Source organism: Gorilla gorilla, chromosome 11 (assembly GCF_029281585.2).
Source record: "Gorilla gorilla gorilla isolate KB3781 chromosome 11, NHGRI_mGorGor1-v2.1_pri, whole genome shotgun sequence".
NCBI classification, from domain to species: Eukaryota; Metazoa; Chordata; class Mammalia; order Primates; family Hominidae; genus Gorilla; species Gorilla gorilla.
Window position 1 is genome coordinate 110,817,616 of NC_073235.2, and position 4,755 is coordinate 110,822,370.

Consider the following 4,755-nt stretch of genomic DNA (forward strand, 5'->3'; position numbering starts at 1 on the left):
AGGATGGGAGGAGTTTACCTTCCCCAGAGTTTTTTATAGCATTTGGCTGCAGACATAGGAATCAATTGACTAAGCAAGGATTGCTGGGGAAGCTAGTGAAACTCTGGCTCCCACATACTTAGGGTGCCCCAAAGTACCCAATGACCCAAAGATCATTCTACTCGATGAATGTCAACACAAAACAGTGGCAATCCTGAAGAAACATCACCTGGGTTCAAGCTATCACCATCTTTCTAATTATACATGAGATCCCTTTCATGTGCGTCTGTGTGAAGAGACCACCAAACAGGTTTTGTGTGAGCAACATGGCTGTTTATTTCAACTGGGTGCAGGGGGGCTGAGTCCGAAAACAGAGTCAGCAAAGGGTGGTGGATTATCATTGGTTCTTATAGGTTTTGGGATAGGCGGTGAAGTTAAGAGCAATGTTTTGCGGGCAGGGGGTGGATCTCACAAAGTACATTCTCAAGGGTGAGGAGAATTACAAAGAACCTTCTTAACGGTGGGGGAGATTACAAAGTACCTGCTTAAGGGGGGGAGATTACAAAGTACATTGATCAGTTAGGGTGGGGAAGAAACAAATCACAATTGTGGAATGTCATCAGTTAAGGCTATTTTTACTTCTTTTGTGGATCTTCAGTTACTTTAGGCCATCTGGATGTATACGTGCAAGTCACAGGGGATGTGATGGCTTGGCTTGGGCTCAGAGGCCTGACAATCCTTGCCCACACACCTGCCTCCTAGTCTTAAACACTTGCTCCCTTGCTTAAAGCTTGTTAATAGTTTCTGTCTGTGTCTCCTCTATACCACTAGACTGGGGGCAGAGTTTGTTCTTCTGGCCCATCTATGGCTGGGTGTCTGTTGTTGACACCTCTTAATCTTTATTTCCACTCCTTTCCACTGGCCAAGTAAGTCACTTGATTACCTGAGGTCACATTATGAAAGACACTAACAAAACCCTAGATATAGAATTTTCTAAACTAGTTGTTCACTCCATATTGAGTTTATATTGTACCTAGACACTTCCGGGTTTGGTGAGCCTGAAGTTTATACATTATGGGGACTGTCTTTAATAAAAAGAATGCAGAATTGTAAATATGAAACTAATACAAAATTGTATGTTTATTTAGAACTATTAATTACAAGTTACAAATTTTAGAGAGCTGAAAAATACCACAAACAAAAAATCAGTATTAATATTTTCATGATTACTAACTGCCTAACATACACTAAAATTCCTTTTTTTCTTACATACTCTTTGATTATCTGTTAATAGGACCAAGGTTTCATAGTATTTTCTATAGAGAGAATTAAAAAATAATTCAGTCTCTCCTCTACTGTGACTGTTTACTTTTATTTATTTATTTATTTATTTATTCATTTTTTTGAGATGGAGTTTTGCTCTTGTTGCCCAGGCTGGAGTGCAATGGTGTGATCTTGGCTCACCACAACCTCCGCCTTCCGGATTCAAGCGATTCTCCTGCCTCAGCCTCTGGAGTAGCTGGGATTACAGGCATGCACCACCACGCCCAGCTAATTTTGTATTTTTAGTAGAGACAGGGTTTCTCCATGTTGATGAGGCTGGTCTTGAACTCGCGACCTCAAGTGATCTGCCCACCTCGGCCTCCCAAAGCGCTGGGATTACAGGTGTGAGCCACCGCACCCAGGCAATTTTTTATTTTTTAATTAATTTATTTTTTGTAGCAATGAGGTCTCACTATGTTGCCCTGGCTGGTCTCAAACTCCTGGAGTCAAATGATCCATCTGCCTTGGCCTCCCAAAGTGCTGGGATGACAGCATAAGCCACCACGCCCAGCCGTTTTCAATTTATTCTAATATTTTGTTTATAATTAAAACTAAACTGTAGGCTGGGTGTGGCAGCTCACGCCTGTCATCCCAGCACTTTAGGAAGGTGAGGTGGGTAGATTGCTTGAGCCTAAGAGTTCAAGATCAGAATGAGCAACATGGCAAAACTCTGTCTCTACAAAAAATGATAAAAACTAGCTGGGCATTGTGGTGTGTCCCTACAGTCCAAGCTGCTCAGCAGGCTGAGGTGGGGGGATTGCTTGAACCCAGGAGGCTGAGGCTGTAGTAAGCTATGATTACACCCCTCCACTCCAGCCTGGGTGAAAGAGTGAGACCCTGTCTCAAAAACAAACAAACAAACAAACAAACAAACAAAAAGAATAAATAGAAAATAAACTGAGTTATTTTCCAGCTTTTTAACTCCCCATTGTTGATGCCTCATTATAAGGTGTTCCACAATTTCTTGATCAAGAGAGCTTTTCACCCAAAGGCAACCTTGGAGAACTTCAACCTTGACCTTGCTAGGCTTGTTCATCCCTGTTAACTCCCTTACCCCTGCCCCCAGCTGAGGCTGCTGCAGCTGGTCCAACTCAGCCAAATGTTCATCGATCCCAATAGTCACCTTCCCAGCTTCAGTCCTTGAAGGCAAATGGAAGGTCCATGTGTGCAGTGGTCTATCAGAGGCTGGTCATTGCTAAGACTCACATTGATGGAGGTAGTGATGGCAGTGTGCCTACCCTGCTGCCATGCCAGTGAGTCAGGAGTTGGGCCGGACTGGTTTTACAAGGTACAGGTCACAAAGACCCAGCTGATAAAATGATATGTAGTAAAGAAGCCAGTCAAAACCCGCCAAAACCAGATAGCGACGAAAACGACCTCTAGTTGTCCTCACTGCTCATTATATGCTCATTATAATATATTAGCATGCTAAAAGATACTCCCACCAGCACCGTGAAAGTTTACAAATGTCATGGCAACGCCTGGAAGTTACCCTATATGGTCTGAAAGCAGGAGGAATTCCCTCAGTTCCAGGAATTGCCCACCGCTTTCCCAAAAAACTAATGAATAATCCATCCCTTGTTTAGCATATGACTTTTAAAAAAAACATAAAAATAAACATAAAAAACCCACAAAAACATAAAACATAAAAATAGCCAACCAGCAGCTCTGCCTATGGAGTAGCCACCCTTTTATTCCTTTACTTTCACTTTACTCTGTTGGCTTGCTCTTGAATTCCTTCCTGTGTGAAGGCAAATACCACAGGGCCTTTGGTGTTCAGCCTGTGACATCCTTTCTGACAACCAATGAAGGGACAATGGAGACCTCCGCCTGGAACCCAAACTAAAACCAATTGACACCATTCAGACCTGATGGGTGGGTGAGTCTCCCTTTGTCCAATTTCAACTTGCTACTTTTTTTTCCCCTTTGATTTTGGCTCCTCTGTCCTTTCCTATGTTCGTTATTTTAGACAGATGGGGAAGTGGCTGTGAGACCTCTGGCTTGGTAGCCTGATTGCAGTCTTCTGTTGTCTGGGTGCCCCAGACATGCAGCATGCCTGGCAAGTCATGTCCTTTGTAACCCACCTTGTCATCCCTTCTCTTGAACCCAAAAGTCAAAGAGATCAGATAATGCAATGCAAAACAGAGCAAAGCCTTAGATTTTGAGAGGAATCTATCTACTTAGAATTCCTGGGGTTCCGGCCCGGCGCGGTGGCTCACGCCTGTAATCCCAGCACTTTGGCAGGCGGATCACGAGGTCAGGAGATCGTGACCATCCTGGCTAACACGGTGAAACCCCGTCTCTACTAAAAATACAAAAAATTAGCCAGGCATGGTGGCGGGTGCCTGTAGTCCCAGCTACTTAGGAGGGCTGGGGCAGGAGAATGGCATGAACCCGGGAGGCGGAGCTTGCAGTGAGCCGAGATTCCGCCGAAATTGCGCCACTGCACTCCAGCCTGGGCGACAGAGCAAGACTCTGTCTCAAGAAAAAAAAAAAAAAAAAAAAAGAATTCTTGGGGTTCCATGAGGAAAACAGAAGTTTTTCCCAAAACGGAGTCTGTGACATGCTTTCAAATATAAACAGACTGCTTTAAGGAGTCAAAGTTGACTTATAGAGCCAATAAAAGCCCCTTGGGAAAACTGGCCTCACACCTTGTCTATGCAGTCCCTGTACAGGGTTCTTGACTTGTGGTAAGTAAAAATGTCACTTTCTGATAGGCCCAGGAGCCCCAAGTTACCTTGGGACTTCGAGAGGAGAGGAATTCACCCAACTCATAAAGGCATTTGTTGGCACAGATAAATCTGTGGCTGGGCTCAAGACCTTAAAAAACCTAATCTGAGATTATTTATGTAACAAAGTTCCATCAAAGCCTATTTAAAAAGAGCCTATATGGCAAATAATTATTCTTGCTGCCCTTTATGCAAAAATCAGGCAAAATATAATAAGACCGAAACTTATTTTGCAAACAAATTGGTCCTACCACGATTTATCTTTTATAAAAATGAGAGACTTCAGAGAGAAAAAATTATACTACAAAAAACTATAGTACACGTGTTGTTAGATTCTAGTCTTGACCATTGTTTTTTGGGTTTTTATTATTGTTCAAAATTTGGACTGACTCCTAAATTCTTTCTGGGTTACAAGTCCCCAAACTTTTTTCAAATTTTTCTTCCATTTTTCTGATTAAATTCAAAATCACTACTACCTTCTTCCTGAGGCCCTGCAAGCTAAAGTTTATTCCTTGTGATATAGATGAGAAAAATGTGTGAGGTTGCCGCTGCCTTCCTGCTCTATAACTAAAGATGCTTTGAGTCTAACCCCTGGATAGACTGTGCCCAAAATTAACCTTTTTCTTCTGTTCTCATAAAAATGCCTCTTACTAAAAATCTGTTTGTTTTTATTTGATTTTTAGAAATAATTATTATTTGTTATATTCAACAGGGGTTCATCCTG